This window comes from Lepidochelys kempii, chromosome 16, assembly GCF_965140265.1.
Source record: "Lepidochelys kempii isolate rLepKem1 chromosome 16, rLepKem1.hap2, whole genome shotgun sequence".
Lineage (NCBI taxonomy): Eukaryota > Metazoa > Chordata > Testudines > Cheloniidae > Lepidochelys > Lepidochelys kempii.
This window is the reverse complement of record NC_133271.1, coordinates 18,508,232-18,528,603: the sequence shown is the minus strand read 5'-3', so window position 1 is coordinate 18,528,603 and position 20,372 is coordinate 18,508,232.

Genomic DNA, 20,372 nt, shown 5'->3' with positions numbered 1-20,372 from the left:
TTCTTCAGGTGGGGTATGAGATACCCAGGCAAAGGTTAATTGGTGAAAGCCAGAATCTCTCAGAAGTTGCTAGGTAACAGCGCCCTGCCCCTTAGGATGGGATCAGCCAATGGGAGCGTGTGCTGGCAACATCATGGTTCCAGTTTGTGTTTCATCATTGACTTAGTGTATTGACTTGCTATCCTGCATGGTGAGGGGGTGGCTGTGGACCTTCAGGAGCAGATCTGGGCTGCCTGTCTCCAACCTGGAGACGGCTCTTTCCTGCTCTGCTCCTGCAGTTTCAGATAAACTTTCAATAAACTCTGCTGTTATTCAAACTGGCAGTGGGATTCCTAATGACTTTTAGTAAAAATGTGACAGGTTTCAGAGTAACAGCCGTGTTAGTCTGTATTCGCAAAAAGAAAAGGAGGACTTGTGGCACCTTAGAGACTAACCAATTTATTAGAGCATAAGCTTTCGTGAGCTACAGCTCACTTCTTCAGATGCATATCGTGGAAACTGCAGCAGGCTTTATATATACACAGAGAATATGAAACAATACCTATTCCCACCCCACTGTCCTGCTGGTAATAGCTTATCTAAAGTGATTTCCAGCACAAATCCAGGTTTTCTCACCCTCCACCCCCCCACACAAATTCACTCTCCTGCTGGTGATAGCCCATCCAAAGTGATAACTCTTTACACAATGTGCATGACAATTAAGCTGGGCTATTTCCTGCATAAATCCAGGTTCTCACATCCCCCCCACCCCCATACACACACAAACTCACTCTCCTGCTGGTAATAGCTCATCCAAACTGACCACTCTTCAAGTTAAAATCCAAGTTAAACCAGAACATCTGGGGGGGGGGGTAGGAAAAAACAAGAGGAAACAGGCTACCTTGCATAATGACTTAGCCACTCCAAGTCTCTATTTAAGCCTAAATTAATAGTATCCAATTTGCAAATGAATTCCAATTCAGCAGTTTCTCGCTGGAGTCTGGATTTGAAGTTTTTTTGTTTTAAGATAGCGACCTTCATGTCTGTGATCGCGTGACCAGAGAGATTGAAGTGTTCTCCGACTGGTTTATGAATGTTATAATTCTTGACATCTGATTTGTGTCCATTTATTCTTTTACGTAGAGACTGTCCAGTTTGACCAATGTACATGGCAGAGGGGCATTGCTGGCACATGATGGCATATATCACATTGGTGGATGTGCAGGTGAACGAGCCTCTGATAGTGTGGCTGATGTTATTAGGCCCTGTGATGGTGTCCCCTGAATAGATATGTGGGCACAGTTGGCAACGGGCTTTGTTGCAAGGATAAGTTCCTGGGTTAGTGGTTCTGTTGTGTGGTATGTGGTTGTTGGTGAGTATTTGCTTCAGGTTGCGGGGCTGTCTGTAGGCAAGGACTGGCCTGTCTCCCAAGATTTGTGAGAGTGTTGGGTCATCCTTTAGGATAGGTTGTAGATCCTTAATAATGCGTTGGAGGGGTTTTAGTTGGGGGCTGAAGGTGACGGCTAGTGGCGTTCTGTTATTTTCTGTTATTTTCTGTTATTTTTCAGGCCTAACAAAGAAAATAACAGAACGCCACTAGCCGTCACCTTCAGCCCCCAACTAAAACCCCTCCAACGCATTATTAAGGATCTACAACCTATCCTAAAGGATGACCCAACACTCTCACAAATCTTGGGAGACAGGCCAGTCCTTGCCTACAGACAGCCCCGCAACCTGAAGCAAATACTCACCAACAACCACATACCACACAACAGAACCACTAACCCAGGAACTTATCCTTGCAACAAAGCCCGTTGCCAACTGTGCCCACATATCTATTCAGGGGACACCATCACAGGGCCTAATAACATCAGCCACACTATCAGAGGCTCGTTCACCTGCACATCCACCAATGTGATATATGCCATCATGTGCCAGCAATGCCCCTCTGCCATGTACATTGGTCAAACTGGACAGTCTCTACGTAAAAGAATAAATGGACACAAATCAGATGTCAAGAATTATAACATTCATAAACCAGTCGGAGAACACTTCAATCTCTCTGGTCACGCGATCACAGACATGAAGGTCGCTATCTTAAAACAAAAAAACTTCAAATCCAGACTCCAGCGAGAAACTGCTGAATTGGAATTCATTTGCAAATTGGATACTATTAATTTAGGCTTAAATAGAGACTTGGAGTGGCTAAGTCATTATGCAAGGTAGCCTGTTTCCTCTTGTTTTTTCCTACCCCCCCCCCCCCCCCCAGATGTTCTGGTTTAACTTGGATTTTAACTTGAAGAGTGGTCAGTTTGGATGAGCTATTACCAGCAGGAGAGTGAGTTTGTGTGTGTATGGGGGTGGGGGGGATGTGAGAACCTGGATTTATGCAGGAAATAGCCCAGCTTAATTGTCATGCACATTGTGTAAAGAGTTATCACTTTGGATGGGCTATCACCAGCAGGAGAGTGAATTTGTGTGGGGGGGTGGAGGGTGAGAAAACCTGGATTTGTGCTGGAAATCACTTTAGATAAGCTATTACCAGCAGGACAGTGGGGTGGGAATAGGTATTGTTTCATATTCTCTGTGTATATATAAAGCCTGCTGCAGTTTCCACGATATGCATCTGAAGAAGTGAGCTGTAGCTCACGAAAGCTTATGCTCTAATAAATTGGTTAGTCTCTAAGGTGCCACAAGTCCTCCTTTTCTTTTTAGTAAAAATGTGGCGATTAAATGGAGGCATCTTGCAAACTTGCTGGGAAGCTGGAAGCTCTGGCAGGTTTTGCTGGTGATCAGGGGACACTGCTGCCCCTGGAGTTTAGTTCTCCACCAGTGGACACCCCCACCATCCCATCCCCAGGTTCCAGCTGTCAGTGGTGGAGCCTGGGAGAGGCACCCACACCTGCCACTTACCTGCATATGCTCCTCCAAATGGCCTAGGGATGCTGTTTTCCATGCAGAAGATGGCTTACATTAAAATCTTTCCTGTGTTTTTTTAACGATAGCCCATTTGCCATCATTAACAATAGATGGAGTAATACTGCAGTGAGGGAGATCATGGCTGGAAATGAAAATCCTTGTTAACTGTGAGCATCTCCAGCAGGGGTTCCTACTTTATATCCTCTCTCTTAGTTCCTGTTGGGCCCTCCTCTGCTCTTTTGTGCCACTGTCCTGAAGAGACTTCTGGGTAGCCAGATAATGAGCTTCTTTCAGCCCATGGTCAGCTGCTCCCCTCCTTGCTCCCACCTCAGCTACAGAGTGGCTAAAGTGCTCTTTTCTGCACTGGCCCCCTGCAAAGCTCTTTGGATAGCCATATAATCAGCTTCCAGCCAGCCTTGTCGCTAGCTCTCTGCTCTGCACAAGAAAGGCTAAAGCGCGCTCATTTGGATCAATCCCCTGCAAAGCACTCTGAGTAGCCAAATAATCAACTCAGAACTAGGGATGGGTTGGAATTAAAGCCCTGGATCCAAGCATCCCAGGATATTAAAGAGAGAGGAAGGTAAAAGGTTAAAATTAGAACCTGGATCCACAGTTTTCAAACCAAAATAACCCATGAAACGTAGGAAGTTTCAAAATCCAGACCCCAGTGCAAAGCAAATAAGCCCCCTCTTTATAATGGACTGAATCAAAATCCTCTTGCTGAGCCCCTCAAGCTCTGGGGTGTCTAATATCAAGGTAGCCAAAATAGATGGCTTGAGCCATGATCCTGCAATTAGCTCTCCTCTGAACCAGCATTTCTGCCCTCATTTGAGCTCCCCCCCTCTCCACCACATGCTTAATCCTGCTCGCACTGATGATGACGAAAGCTTTGCCATGGGCTTTGATTGGAACAGGATTGGGCCCTGTACACCAAAGGGCTTGGGGGTGAGAGTTATAAGAACATTATCTCAGTGCTGAGCAGCCTAACAGTGACCACCCCTCACCTTCCCACCACACTGCCCCCCGCCCCGCCAGCGCGTGAACACAGCAGCGTGAGCAAGCCGCAAAAGCATGCAGATATGCCTGCTCCCACCTGGGACTATTCAAAGCCAAATGTTCATAGTAAGAATGGATTACAACAAGACAGTTCAATTAATATGCTGCTGCGGTAGAGAGAGGCAGAGGGAAAAAGGAGAAGGAGAAAGGGAAAAAAGCAAGAGGAAGAGAGAGCAGAAAATATTTGTCATGACTGTTGAGGTTGGTTTTTTCTTGTGTTTGTGTGCAAAAAAAAAAAAGCAATGTACACAAAGGCCCCTGTGGTTTCTGGGCAGCAGGCTCTCAATCTTCCACAGATGACTTAGCTTCTCCCACTAGCAAAAGCAGGAGCATATTTCTACCCTTGCTAATTGGAATTCATTGGAACATACGCAATACTGGGCCGAGCTCCTGGGTGCCGAGCGTGGGCCTACGCTCAATGTATTCTGGTCTCAGGTATTTATTTAACCTCCCTGCTCTGGGCTTCACCACCAAGATTTCTCCAAGCTGATTAATGCTTCAGTAGCAGAGAATCCCCAGCAGCTGCGCCAGGGTGTTAGGGTGGGAGAGAGCCCCCCTGCGTGGAACATCAAGAAGCTGGAGGAGTTTAAGCTTTCGGGGCAAGGGGAGCGTCCAGCGAGGGGAAAAGAGGTTGAAGGATTTCTGGACACGGGACTAAGGGCCCATACCTGCAATGTGAGGCGCTGAGCACCCTCAGTTGCCACTAAACGCAAGTGGAGCTGGGGATCCCTTGGGATCAGGCTCCCTAGGGGGTGTGGGGCATTAAGAATGTTCCTTCAAAGGACTCATAAGTTTTGCAAAGGGGCAAGCAGGCCAGGGGATTTTACCAAGAGCGAAGGGGCCCAAAGCCAAAGGGGCTCTGGCAGGTTTCAATCGGGGATCCAAGTCAAAGAAATAAAACTGCTGTGGAACATATGGGTACCTGTGCAATAGATTCCCATCCCTGTTTTCCTCCCCCATGGCACCTAGTTTATTGATAGCATCTAAATACGCCTGCTGGACATTCACTGGGACTGACTTCATCGAAACAGCTTGGGGGGACCGATCTGCGCAGCACCACCCCACGGCAATGGAAATATGGACATACCAAAAAATGGCACTGCCATTCCGAGATCCCTCATAGCCGAGGAGCCATATATTCCATGCCAAGTACCTGACCGTGCCATGCTGCCGCACCGCAGAAGAGCAGATCAGTCACAACGTGAGAGAAATGCAGTGGGCCACATTGCACAGTGATGCTGCCTTACAACCACATGACCAGACTCAGTTCACCGGTGCAGCTGTGGACTCCACTGAAGGTCGGAATGTCTCTGCTGGACAACGGCTCTACCCAAGTTCTCTGCAGCCTCTTGAAGCTTCAGTTGGTAGCAGAACAAGGAGGTGCTGGGGACCGCGGCTGTGTTTGCACAGATGCTCTTTGCTCTCAGATTGCTGCCCACAGGAAGGATGTGGGACAGTTAATCATCCTACCCCGGGCAGCTCTCTCCTGACTCTAGTCCTGTGCTAAATACTTCTTGTGCACTGTGCTAAATTCCTATCAGCGATGGAAGAGACCAGAGCTGAGGGCCCCTTCAGAGAGCGAGGAGCTGCTAACTACATCCAGAGAATGATCTGGGCCCCTTCCTCATAGAGGGGACATGCAGGGACTCAGCTGCCCAATGTGCTCCCCTTCATCATGGAGCCCAACTCAGCTACCATTCCTCCCCACACCGCACCCTGCTCCCTCCCTCACTAGCAAGATGGCCATAGCACCTTGTCTTCAGGGGAGACACGGTCATCCCTCTCCCTGGTGGGAGAGGGCTCCTGACACTGATTAATGGATCAGGCGGGAAAGGGAGTGCTGTGAAACATGAAGGCAATGCCTTTCCCTGGGAGACCCATGGTACACTTGTGCCACACACCTGATCTCCTACTAGCCTGGAAACCGAGCAGCTGGCAAAGATGCCTCTGAACCTGGCTCTCTGGACCCAAAAGCACAGGGGCTTGTGCTGACGACCGGCCCCCGGCTGCCAACCACGGTTCCACTTCCTTTAGCGGGGCAGCATTTGTATTGCATTCATTTTTCGGTTTCCAGATCCAGCCCTCTGGCCCTGATGCCAAAGCATTTATAAGTACAAAATTAAATACATGGGGTTGGATCCCCAGCTGGCATAAATCAGCCTAGCTCCACTGAAGTCCATCGATCAACCTTGCTGTAAACCAGCTGAGGATCTGGCCCATTTTACTTAAAGTTGAAATCAATCAACTGGTGCCACTGTTCCTAGCTGTCTGTGCCCAGTTCTCCCTTAGGCACAGTGGGACAGTGGAACTCACTGCGACAGGAGCTTGGTGCATCAGATAAATACTACGGGCCCCGTTCTCCTCTCACCTGGGATTTCAGTGAGGTTACTCTTGATTTACACTGGCATAAGTGACTGGAGAATAAGGCCCCTCTGATTGCTTTGAAAAAGGGGCTGGCTCATTTTACGACCAGTGATAATGTTTATGCTGTAGCGGAGCACGGTCAGGTCAAACCAATCTCACCTCATGCTTCAGGGTTTAAGCTGATCACCTGGGCAGTCAAGAAGGGCAGTCCCTGCCCCGGTGCCTAGTACTGCCCAAGTGTCACAGGGTTATTTCCTTCTTCCACAGCAACAGCTGCTAGCCCTTGCTGGTGGCAGAAACCTAAGCCAGCCAGAATTCCCCGGGCCAGCTTAGCCCCTATGTTCCTGCCTCCCACCAGCCCTAATGGGAGTCAAGGAGAGAACAGACCTTTTCAGAAAGATTGTTTCCTTCCATTAGCTGCAAAAACCTTAATGGATCCCACATTGTTTGTCTCTGAAGCCTGCGTCCCCTTCTGCAGGCCAGTCCCCAGAGCAGTGTCACGCAGGCTGAGAATGTCCACGGGCCAATCTGGTTTGTAGAAGGTAAAGGTTGCGGGCAGAGCCTGGGGTGCGGCTCACTGGCTGGGACAGATGTGGGGAACTCTGATCACTATCCCGGTGACCCTGTGGGAAGCTCGGCAGCTGGGGCATGCTCTCCTTGCCACTGGGGTCAACTATTGTGCATTTCTCTAGTGCCCTCCCTCTCAGATCACAATAGACACATGCATGGATGGATGCCCTTCTGTGAGGGCGCCATCATCCCCATTTCAGGGTGGCAAAGGGACTCGACCAGGTCACTTGGTGTCCCAGCCAGGACTCAAAACCTGCCCTCCATGGGCTCCCAAGGCTGCTCTTCTCCTCTGGGACGTATGGAGCAGGATGGTCTCAGCCTTTGACATCCTGGCTGCATGTGGGACTCTCTCCAACCCAGGAGTCTCAGCCAAACGATCTGCTCCCCCAAACTGTTGCCTCTGTCTTGCTCTGTCCCTGTAACGCTGGCATGATCTCCCCAGCCTTATTCCTCTCTTCCCTTCCCCTGACCAATGGAGTCTCCAGGGCCAAAACGCTGCCTCTGATCTCAGCGGCTCCTGCCAGCATATCTTTCTTCTGTGCCCTCGCTGTATTCTGTATTCTCGCCCATACCAGATGTTTGATTTCCATTTGATAACTGGGTAAGTGCCTTTGTTTTCCCTCTCCAGAGAATCTCCTACTGTCACTCCCAAGCCAGTGCGATGAGAGGACTGAGGGACGAAGGGTTCGGGGAAGCTGGGAGCTGATTGCCACAGAGGGATAGAATGAGAACACATCAACTCTGGCACGTGTGTTCATTATTACGTTGTCTGCTGTCACCTGTGCTGTAGGGGCTGGATCCAGAGCCCCCTGACCTCCCTGGGCTTTGGATCCAGCCTCAGAAATCTATTTGTTTTGTGGCCTTGGCTATTGATTCCTCCTGTGCAGAGCAAAGACCCTGACCTAGATAATACACACAATGACTGACTGAGTTCTCTGCCTTCAGAAGAATCTGCCCTCCCACTACGGGGGAGCTGCGTGAAGCTGTCGGTAGGAAAAGCCTCACTAGGATTTAAAGCCGAAGCAATCTGCACTGGGGAGATCTGACGCTGATTGCAGGCCTTGCTTCTGGAAGTGCTTTGGCATGAAGTTAGGCCCAGGGGCCAGGAGGAAGCTCCAACAAGTGTGGCCAATCCTGGTCACTGCAAGGAATGGTTCTTTTTCAAAACCTGGGCTCGTGCCCTTCATGGCTTCTTTAGGGCACACAAAGAGGGTGGGAAAGGCTCTTGCCTGCTACACTCTAGACTTGCCATGCAGAAGCAGGGAGATGGGAAGGAAATACTGGCCAGGAAGAACTGTGGGAAGGCATTGGCGGACTGGTGGCACCTCAGAGGCTTTGCCTGAGAGCACACTGCCAAGTGGTCCTCTTAGCAGCTCAAGTGTTGGCCACTGTCCGGCTTTAGCCCATCCCTCCCCCCACCCCATGCCTCCGAGGGGCCAGCTGCCTGGGGGCGTCAAGCATCACCACGCTCAGGCTTGAGGGTTTTGCGTGCGGCCAGGACTCAGGCTCAGGCCACCATGCGAGGAAGAGCCTGAGTTCATTTTGCAGTGAAGCCCTAAGAGTGGCTGCTCTCCCAGCTGAGCCAGGGGGGCACTGCGGAGGCTTGGGGGGATCTCCTCTGCAGAACAACTCCCACTGCGCCTGGCGGAGAGGGCCCCACAATAGGCACACACCCCGATGTCCTCTCTCCTCCCTCACCCGCCGCAGTTACGAGGCTGTGACACCGGCCCAGCCTTCACACAGTGCATGGCGGCAGCCCCCTCCGGCAGGCCAGGAGCACACGGGGATGATTTCACCGTGAAGGGGGCCAGAGCAGCCTGTTCCCGTCCCTTCTCTTCCCCGGGAGCGGGGCGACAGCCTGCTCCGGTCGCTCTGCGCTGACAGGCCACGGTCAAGGCACAGATTTGAGATTCTATTCGAGTCGCTTTCCTTTCGGCCTTCTCCTCCCCTCGCCCACGGAGCGAGGCGCCTTGCCTTCCTGCGAGCCAGGTACATTTCTTTTCTCTCTCTGCAGCCAGGACAGCGCGAGAGGCCCTCACAGCCAGGGAAGAGAAAGAGATGCAGGGTTCAAACAAAAAACAAACAATCCCTGGATCTATGTAATTTCTCTGCCGCCGATAAAAGGGGTTTTTTTTGGTACTTTCCCCGGTGTCTGTTTGGAATGAGGCGCGCATCTCCTTTGCATCCTGCACTCCTGGCTGCTGAGGAGCGGAAGGGGCTCAGATCTTCGAAGGAGCTGCCCTTTCATTATGAATACGATTACGATGGCTGATGAGGTGTGTGTGTAGCAACTACTTGCCAGCGCTAATGGCGGTGTCCCAAGAACCGTGCGCTCTGCTATTCAGGGGGTTAGTGCAGACAACTCTCTTGTCCCCCCCCTCTTTCCTCCAACCCACCCTCACTTAGCATCTTGATCAGCCACTCGCTGCAGTGCGAAAACGCCTGCCAGCAAGAAACTCTCGTGGAGCACAGGGAAGGGGCCAGGAATTGCTCAGCTGAAAAATGACTGGGCCAAATATGGCCCTGAGCTTACTGCGCTAAAGTTGCATCTGAAGAAGTGGGTTTTTCACCCACGAAAGCTTATGCCCAGATAAATCCGTTAGTTTTTAAGGTGCCACCAGGCTCCTCGCTGATTTTCACTGCACTAAAGTCATTGGAATCAGAGCCAAATCCATGATAACCCCCGCCCCCCCTCCCCGGCCCACGTCGAGGGGTGATACCTGATCTGTGCCTGTGAGTGTATTGAACAGGTGGGACACACAGGCCGGATGTAAGCGCTTAGCAAGCTGAACAGAACTTTACTGCAATAAAGACTGAAACAGCCACACCTCCTCCTGCCTCCTTGACTCCCCTGGGCAGGGCTCCCCGACCTGTTCAAAGCCCTGCCAGCAGGTAGAGAAACAAACTCACCTGACTCCCAGCCGCAAGGGGTCCATTTTAATCAAGACGATCCAAGTCACTGATTTGAATCATGACCTCAGATCAATAACTAAAAAGAAAGGTCTTGATTTAATGTACTGATTTGCTGGTTATTCCCCTTGGCCTGTGTTAGAGCAGACTCCTGGGCAGGTAACTAGGCACTTTGGTTCAGATCTTCAAAGATACGTAGACTCTTAATTGTCGGACCCAAGATGTAGACAGCTGGGTCTAGTGGTTGGAGCAGGAGTTGCTGCTGGGAGTCAGGCAACAATGCAGGAAACCTGAGTCCAACGTAGCAACCAGGTAGGGCCCACTTACACAGCCAACTGTGTGCCCCCTCTTTGGGTTTAAATAGGAAGCCCTGGCCAATCAGAGTTCACAGTGTTTCTCCAATCAGGCCCAGGAAACCAGCCCTGATGTAAATTCAGGTCTCCCGGCCTCTCCTGCTCAGGGGTTAGCAACCAGCTGCTGGGTGGGAGCAGGGCTGGGGGCCGTGCCAGGTTCAAGAGACGTGGTGTCATGACGTGCTCTATGCCGGACCACCGCTTAAAGGAGCGCCTGACGCCAGGGGGTCTGCTCCCCAGCAGTGCCAGCACTGGGTGTTACCGGCACTCCAGTGCCACAAGCTGGTTCATGCTCGCTCTGGGCTCATAATAAACCTGAGCCCCCAGTGGGGAACTAGGATGCCTCTCCACATACCCCACCCTCCTGTCCCCCCACTCCATCCCTAAGCCCCCCCACAAGTACACACCCCTGGGGTGCGGAATCTGCCCTCCCACAGCCGGCATGGTGGAGAAGCAGGGCAGGTTGGGGGAGAAGGAGCCATCATGCGAGTGGGGGGCGCCTGACTTGGTAGTGGGGTTGGGATGTGTCTCTCACGCTGCGCCTGAGTCAGATTCCCCCTTCCTGCCTGGGCACCATTGAAGCCTCCCTGCTCACTGGGCTTCGCTGGCTGTTTGCCTAACCTTTCCTGTGGCTTTACTGGGATTTTCCTCGAGAGAGGAGACGAGCGGGGAAGAGCTGACCAGATTGAGCAGGAGATAAAAAAAAATAAAAATCAAACCCTTCTGCTGGGCTTTTACCTCAAAGGCTCCAGGCTCAAATCCCTGGCAGACAATTACAGAATGCAGAGACAATAGAGAGAGGCCCCGGCTTTGTGGTGCTGAGCATTGAGCTCACACTAGGAGCTCAGTAGTAATTAATCAAGCAGCCTCCACTCTCTCCCCAGAGAGTGGAGGAGATGCTAATGGGGAGGTGAGAGGAATCCCTGGGTGCCTGGCCAATGCTGGGCTAGGCCTCGGGCCGCTGGGGTGCAAGCAATCCCTGCCAATGGAACCATCCCCCCAACATACAGCCTGCCAGGGCCCTGCTACCGAACCTCTTGCCACGACGCTCCCTTAGTGGTGCAGTGTAATCTGTGACTCAGGGCTGGCTTCTGCACAGCTGAGAGGCAAACAGCTAAGGCTGAATTCTCTCTCTTTGGCAATACTTTCCCAGGGTCTAATAATACTGACAGGGCCGACTGCCTTCTTTGCTTCCGGGTGCTTTCTAAGAGGAGATGAGACTCTATACAGAGAGCTGCAGTAAGAATGCAGAGATGAGAAACGGGTGAGAGCGGTAGGTGCCTATTATGACAGCGAACTGGCGGGACACATTCGCTGGTCGCTTCTGAGCCACTCCCCACCACCCCTGGGCATATGTCCAAGCAGGAGCTGGACTCTGCCCTGAGAGACAGCGATGGAACAGGGCCAGTCCTGGAGTCTTTGGAATCCCAGTCTAACTCCCCCTTTGCAGCAGGAGGGAAGGGGTGCAACCCCCTATGAGATCTTGGCACCCTCTGCTGGGCCACAATAGCCCCTGTTGACTGTTTGCCCCCCTTGGACCAGTGATTGGCAGGTGGGGGAATCCCACGCTCAATCTGACCCCATAGGAGGATGGACTGGCAAGCTTCCCCCGCTTCAGTCTTTGTCCAGATCATTTGTTTATTGTCTTCCCTTTCCCCCAAGTCCCCCAACTAGCCCCCTTGGAATCATTCACTAGGGGACCCCCTGCTCCAGAGACCTCAGCCTGGCCCATCAAATACAAGGAGACAGTGGGGAAGGTCCTGTGTGCCCGTTCGTGCTCGGGATCTGGCCTACACGTGAAGAGCTGCCCCAAAGAAATAACCCAATGGCCAGGAGCGCTGGCTGGGTGAAGTCCCCCGTCCCCCAAGTCACCTACTTCCAGTTTCATGGCAGCCGGGATGTTACGTGCTGCTCTCTGGCAGCTACTCATGCAGCAAGAAGGATTCCAACACAGCTGGCTGGGCTGGAGCTCCCAGCTGCAAGCATCTGGCCCCACAGGACAGCTGTTCAATGCACATTTCCACACACACATCTGGACAGAGTCTGAGCAAGTCAAACCCGTCCCACTTCTGGGGCTAACTCCTGAACTCAGCGCCTGCTGCTTCTGCTGACTTCAGCGGGGGTTTATGGTCGCTCAACACCTCTGAAAACCAGACTACGGCACCTTTCTCTGGCCAAACTCTTGGTCAAGTCTCTGGGACTAAAGAAGGAGCTCAGGCTCTGGCCACTCTGAGGACCCTTCCTCCTTCCACCCAGGGCCACCTTCCCCCCAGGGCCACCTTCCACCCTGCCTCTCCTCACAAAGGCCTGTGCCCTTTGTCAAAGCTAACAGAGAGCCATGCACAAGCTGCCCGCGTTTCCCACCCGCACTCCCATGGCTCTGCGCAGGCTGGGGCTGGGAGGTCTAACATGACCTGACGTGCCACGAGCTCCCTTCTCAGCCAGCCAGGATGAGTCAGTCATTAGATCAACACCAGCCTCCCTGCGAGTTGCTAATGAATCTGAATAGACAAGAACAGAGTCAGCAGCCAGGACAGGGTATGGCTAGGGGCCATGTACCCACAGCTGTCCCCAGAGTGGCAGGGGCCCTGATTGCTGGGCTCTCTGCATTACCCCAGGGCACCCCTGTTGCTAACAGTTGGGGAGCCAGATTCTGCCAATGTTGGGTCACCAAGCCAGGACTTTGCTGTGGGAAGTGCATGTCTGTGGGGCTCTGGTCACAGAGCACTAGCCTTTGATTGTTATTATGTCCAATGTGCTTACGGTCGGGCCCGCTCTGTGCCAAGCACTTTCCAGACATTCGGGGTGGCCCGGAGGAGCTCCCAATCAAGGGACAAATGGCTGAGGAGCGAGACCATTCCTATATGCCACCCTGATCCAATGCGCGCAGCATGCTAGCGTGGCACTGAAAGTGGCCAGGGCAGGAGATACAAGGAGGGGCTCAGGGAGGCTGGGCCCAGCATGGCGGGAGGCACAGAGGGCACTGGGGAAGCTGAGAAGCAGGCTGGCAAGGCTGGGATCATTGGCAGATCTACATGACATTTGACAAGGAAAGAGAAGTCGGGAGGGGCAGACAGCTGGGTGGGGAGCCTGGGGGAAGGATTCCAACTCCCTCCTCCACCGGTGGGTTCCTTTAACACAGCTTTGCCCTGCCTCTACAGTTGGAATAAAACTCTGTGCACGCGTTGATAAATTATCCATTAGGCATTGTCGCCAAGCTGGGCGAGCCCGTCTCATGTCTGTAGCACGTTGGCGAGCTTTCTCGCTAGCTACTCTGGGGAATGGGAATTGAAACAGTTATGTTGAAAGAACATAACACAGCCTGGTCCCAGCAGGTAGGTCTCCTACAGCAAGCGCCCCACCATAGCTGTGTGTTTATTAGCAGGGTCAAGCAATCCAGCCAATGACAATGGGGTTTCCGGCAATTAACCTCACCCTTCTGCCTCCCCGTGAATCTGTTTAAAAGCTGGCTTAGTGCAGCAAGTTTCAGAGGCTGCTGCGAAGACAGGGCGGTGGGGTGATCCGCCCCCAGTGCGATACCCAGGCAGCAGCCAAGACTAACAGGCATTTCAACCAGCGCTGTGTAAAAGGGGCTGGTTCTTTAAATGGATGGAAGAAGATTGCTAGCAGCCCAACCCTCCTGAGGCTTAGCGCTGTGGTGTGGGCTGTGAGGAGCCTTTCCTTGCACGTGGGCTGGCGGATTGGTCTGTGGGAGGAGGCGGCTGAGACTCCAGCTGCTGCACAAGCAAGTAATGACAAGATGGTCCCTGCCCGGAAGACCTTGCAATCTAAGGATGAGACAAGAAGCTGGGGTGTCCGGAGCACTGGGCTGGATTTGCAAGCTATTGTTTAAAGAGTGTGTGTACATGAGATTTCTGGTGTGCTGGACTTAGCCTGCCTTGGGGTATTTCAGCAACACACCAAGGGCAACTTACAAAGGAAGTTGGGGGGAGGGGTAAGAGCATCTAGACCTCTTTGAAGCCCAAGGAAAGATCCGGTCTGAGTTTGGGATGAGCTTTTGGGCCCCATAACCGCCCTCTCCTCATTGCCGTACACAGCAATGTCTGCACGCACTCCTACAGAGCTCGAGCCAAATCACCCATGACCCCTGTGCAAAAAGACACAATGGGAGGAGCCAGGCCATGCACACAATCATCACAACGGCATATGCACAGCACCAGGCACATGCCACACAGGATACACAAGACCCTTACACCAGTGAATGTTGCTTACGAACAAATCGGCTTGACATAAGGACACTTTCATAAACACACACACTACCATGAAACAAGCCACACAGCACAACAAAAAACACACAGCTCAGAAAAATACAAATATAGGCCAAAAGAGAGAGAGAGTGTGTGTGTGTATATACACCCATATTTGGTCCATACGTATAAAACGTATATTATATATAGCAAAATATTCTCAACGCAAACCACAAACTCAAGGCACAGCCAACCTGCATTTATACTGATAAATGCCATTTGCAGACAAAACAGCTTGACTCAGGGAGTCTTTTCTGCAAACACACACAACCGCACACCTGCCCCCCCCCACTTCCCCCAGCTACAGCCACCCCTCCACGATCACAACTGCAGAATCCCCAAACAAACCACACAGTGCAAGCTAACACACAGAGCACAGACATGGCTCTCAAGCTGCACAGGGCACAAATGTGCAGCCCTGCACACCCACCGGCAAAGCTAAGTGTGCGCGTGCCCCCCCCCCACACACACACATTGTCCCTTGCCCATCCCCCTTACATTGAAGCCTTCAGCCTGTCACACATGGTAACTGCTGACAAAGAACAACTGAAAAAAATCCATTCTGTCAATTGGCCCTGCCCCCCGCCAATGCCCCCCCCCGCTATTGTATTATGGGTTTATGTCAAGGTATGTTGGATTCTAAATTAAATGTCAGAGCCACTGTACATTCCTGGCTCCAGCTGCAGCAAATGAGTTGCTGGACTTGGAGAATATCCAGTTGTTCAGCTCAGCGTGCCTAACGCTGAGGCATGACAAGCCCATTGAATCATTCCTCGGTAGATTTCCAGGCCATGTGAAGCCAAGATAAATTTATTTTTAATGATAAATTTTATTGTCAGAGTTAAGTTGAAACAGCCTTTACGTGCACAGGCTGGCTGCTTCCAGAGGCTGATAAGCTGCAAGGTCGGAGCTGCCGGCCTCAGGGGTTGAGAGATGGGCCACTGGTGAAATGATTCGGATGGCCTCAACTCTGAATTTAGGGCCACCGCACATAGCATGTGAAGTGCAAACATAAGCTGGGCTACCAGCAGGACTGGAATGTGGAACGTTAAAAAGCAGGAACTTTTACCACTAGCGCTGAAGGACTCAAGGCCACAATTTTAAAGAGCACTCAGCTGCCATTTAGGCATTGAAACAAGTCACCAGCTTTTCAGCCCATTGCTGGGCTCCGGCTGGAAATGTCAGCGTGAGAGCTGGTGGGTGCTGAGCATGACTGAAATCCTGACCTCAGCTGTCAGTGAGGCTTTTAAGATTCTGGTCCCATACCCCCATGCTGGTAGCAGACTCAAACCTCTTGTGTGACCTAGCCACTAGAGGGAGGCAAAGCCCAGCATTTCCCTAGCATGGAAACAGGAGAAGAGCCCAGGTGGTACCTAGACCACTGACCATGGTACAGTTTGCCATTCACCAGTGCTGGGCTACAGGGGGTGGACGAAGATGGAGGGGAACAAGATTTATCAGTGACTTTCCCTCCCTCTGCTTTGTCACCTGGCCGAACACCGGCCACTGCTTGTCTGGGGATTATGCCCACATTACTGCCAGCCAGACAAATAGCCACATGGCTATATCTGCAGTGTCACCCAGTGGCTGGACAGGGTAGTGCTAGAAGAGACATTCTAAGGGAATCTTACACATTGTAAGGAGAGTGATCACTTTAGATAAGCTATTACCAGCAGGAGAGTGGGGTGGGAGGAGGTATTTTTTCATGCTTTGTGTGTATATAAAAAGATCTTCTACACTTTCCACAGTATGCATCCGATGAAGTGAGCTGTAGCTCCCGAAAGCTTATGCTCAAATAAATTGGTTAGTCTCTAAGGTGCCACAACTCCTCCTTTTCTTTTTGCGAATACAGACTAACACGGCTGTTACTCTGAAACCATTCTAAAGGAAGGAGCGATCACTGACCGCTGTCATTTGAGGTCCGAATCTTGCAAGGCATTGAGTGCCTTACACCTCTATTTGATGTCAGTTAGAATTGAGGACACTCAGCACCTTGCAGGATCGGGCCTTAAATTAAACTGACAGCAAGAGAGGATGGAATTTATCAAGACACAGAAGCCATTTTGGAACTCACTGTAGTAAATGGCCAAACTCCCATTGAATTCAATAAGAGCAAGAGCCCTTTGTGGGGAAAGCCAAGTGTAGGGGGAAATGTCCCCATCCTGGGGAATTAGATCTGACATGGCGCTCACGAAAAGCCCATGTGTTGCAAATTATAGGTGTGTATGTGTGGGGGGCGGGGGGACAAACCAAGGCCCTGGAGCTTTTTCAACTAAGACTGGGACTGTCCAGTTTGATTCAGGGTGAAATTAACCAGCGCTCATCACAACTTCTGGAAGGGCAGAAGTTTCACTGCAGGAAGCTGCCCAGGGGAAAGTTTGCAGGGACAGGCCTGAAATTGCGGGGGTTTAGTTAATCGGCCCTGCCTTTTGTTCTGTGACCCTCTGGAATTAATTGTCATTTTCTCCCTGCCCTGCCTGACTCCTATTTGCTGAGCTCAGTGACCACAGGAATATAGGACTGGAAGGGTCCTCAAGAGGTGGCCCAGCCTCCTGCCCTGAGGCAGGACCAAGTATTAGACCATCCCTGACAGGTGTTTGCCAAACTTGATCTTAAAAACCTCTGTGGTGCCCAAGTGGATTGGATAATTATGATCCTAGCGTACAATGGGAACACCAGATCTTGAAGCATTCTGGCCCCATCGAGGCTGAGCACAGCCAAAAAATAGTCCATCAAGAACAGATGCCATTCTAGCTCCCCAAGCAGCTGAAAGCACAGCTGTACTACCAGTGTGTGTGCGTGTGTGCGTGCACTACTGCCCTCTACTGGAGTATGGTGGACTTGCTAGTGTATTAACCGCCTTGCGACAAGCTGAGCTAGCCATGGTTTCTGTCTGTTCGACCCTGGGGGCGGGAGGGAATCCTTTTTGTATCTAGGGCTGAGGTTTCCCAGTTGGGATCCCCCCCCCCACCCCCCTCAGCTCTCATCTCCAGGAGGAGGAAGCTGGATGGGATGGTGCTCTGTGACTGTGGATCCATTTCCATTCCCTTGTTCAGCCATGTCCCCGGAGCAGAATTCCTCTGGGCAGCGTCCACTGGCTCCCTCGACACCTTGGAGGAGCAGTGGGTGCAGTCGGGGGGCTCTGCTCGGTGTCCCCCTCAATCCCTGATTTTTTATCTTTAACGTCACTCCCACTCCTGGTTTTTTTGTTTTTTGTCCCCAGAAATCAATGGTGGCCTGGGCTTAGTGGTTCCTCCTCCCCTCCACCTGCCCCAGGACTGCAAATAGTCCAAACACATCTCATGCTAAGGTGTGGGCGCTTGGATGGTACAGCCTTGCCGACTGACAATTACCTGTCCATTCCCATTGGGGCACATGGCATTGGCCACTGTTGGAAGACAGGACACTGGGCGAGATGGACCTTTGGTCTGACCCAGTATGGCCCGTCTTATGTTCTTATGATGATCCAGGGAGGCTCTCTGGACAGCCTTGCCTAGGTTCCTAGTGCCCCCTCATGCATAGAGTGGAGCCATGCTGGGGAACAGTCTCCTAGACAAGGCTTCTCAGAGTGGAGGGAGAGAGACCAACTCTCTTCGTCATACACCTTGTACTGTAGCTGGTGGTCTCAGCGCGTATTTGTTAGAAATGCTATTCTACACAGTGTGTTGCTTCAGTAACAAAAGCATTAATAACATAACTGATAACTGATATTCTGATATTCTGTACTAATGAGGGCCATATAAGCCCATGGCTAGATGCTTTGTCATTGATGTGTTTATTGTGAGTTAATTAGACCTCCATGTGCCAGCCTTTTTTCTATTGGCTAGAAGAGTCTAGGACCAGGCAAAATATGACATTATTGCAACTAATGTTCTAGTTTGCACATGTGCGTAACTGATTAGCATGGAGTGTGTAGAAAAGCAGATTGAGAACTGCTGAGGAGAGAGGAGAGCAACTGGTCAGCTTGCTTTCCTCTCGCTGTAAACCCACCTGGAATCTGCTTTCTGTGCTTACATTCAAGTTAAACACTTGGTGAATAAAACCGAAGTGATTTGTAACTTTTCAACACCCCACACTTCCCTTTACCCTCCCTGAATCCCGCTCTGACATTCTTGTTGAAAATCATGGGCCTTCTTCTGAGCTCACGTATGCTAGAGTAAATAAGGCATAGCATCACTGAGGCCACTGGCATTACCCTGGTGTGGAACTGGAGTGAGATCAGAATCAGTGCCCCTGGGTTTATACTCTGCAGTGCATGGAGCGCTGGATTTCCCTATCAGATTTCCCACTCACTTTCAGAACCTTGGAAATGTGGTTTAGCCCTTAAACCACAGGCCTGGGTTCCAGAACACCAGGGTTTGTGTCTTGCCCTGGCCACCAACTTGTTCTGTGACTCTGGCACCGCCGCTTCCTCATCTGTAAGGATAATATTTATCTACTTCGCAGGAGATCACAAGGCTTAAATAACATGTATGAAGCCCACTGAGATGCGGGGGGAGGAGGACTCTCGAAGGGCAAAACGTTATTGTTATTCTGTGCAGTGATGCATTGTGGGAAGCATGCAAAGGGGAAATGGCAAATAAAATCAGACCCAGTAGATGACCTGGCTCTGTCCTGCTGGCTCAGTGAGAAGTGGAAGGTGCTGCTGCCTGGATGCTCACCCTAGGCCTCTCCATCCTGCACAGCGTGCAAGCTTCAAGCTGCCCTGCGGTCGTATGGGCGAGGGTGGAGTCGCTTCCCAACACCTCTGAACCTTAGCTGACTTGCTCCAGGCAGAAATTTTACAGCATGGACCCATCTCTGCTTGTGGCCCCTGCTTAGGCAGCGCCTTGCATACACCACAACCCCTTGGCCACAGGCACAGCATCTCAGGCTCATCAGCTATTGTGCGTGGTTCACAGAGAGGCTGGGACACAGCCTGTCCCACGCCCTGGGCACTGGAAGGAGAGCAGAATCCCCACCAGCGGAGGTGACAGCAGGGCTTGTCAACGCCCTACGCTGCAGCCATTAGAGGGCGCCGGAGTCGCACCTTTCAACAGGCCTGACACCGAGGCCCCTGCATGGACACCAGCCAGGGAGCCAGTGGGAGCCAGCCTGGAGCTGGGGGAATGGAAATCCCCGGAAAGCACCCCTTGGCGGGGGCGGGGGCGGGGGTGGAGGGGGGCTCTGCACCATGCAAACAGAACAGCTCAAAGGAAAAGGCAGGTGAACTGCACAGAGGCAGTGACCCCAGGAAGCCTGAAAGCTTCAGCTACACAGCACATGGCGGGGGGAGGGGTGCACCTGCAGAGTCACTCTGTGCCCCCCCCCCGCGCCGCCCCAGCACTGTGCAGGGACACTAGGTGGGGTCAGTGCCCCCTACTGACTCCTCCGCCCCCAGGCTGGGCGGGGCTGGCTGACCACCCCGGGAAGGGACTGCCCGCTGCAGGCCCCCTGCGGTGCGCGGCCGGTGAGCTGCGGGGCAGGCTGTGCCTGGCATGGGGCTGCGGGTGAGGGGGCGCCCCGGCTCCCCGCTGGGGCTGTTCCTTGCAATGGCAGCGGCTTCCCCGCACACCGCGTGGCTCCGGCAGCGGCTCGCGGGAGGCGAGCGGCGGGCGCCGGCAGCGCTGCCCCCTGGCCGGGGGGCACCATGTGCCGCCGGGGCTGGGGGCAGGTGACGGGGGGGGGGCGCGGGGTCTGGCGGGAGGGGCCCCGGGGAGGGAGGTTTGAGACACAGCTCCCTGCTCCGCGGGGCTGGCCGGCTGCTAATCCGCCTGAGCTCCACGGCTGCCGCGCCGACCCCAGGCGTCGCCCAGCCGGCGGCACCCGAGCTGGGCCGGCCAAGGGCTGGGAGCGGGTCCGCTCCGCGCTCCCTGCTGCAGCCGCGGCTCCTGCCCAGGCGGGCAACGGGTTACTTCGTGCTGCCTGCCTGGCAGAAGCCGGGGGGAGGGGGCAAAGGGATAGAAGCCAGGGG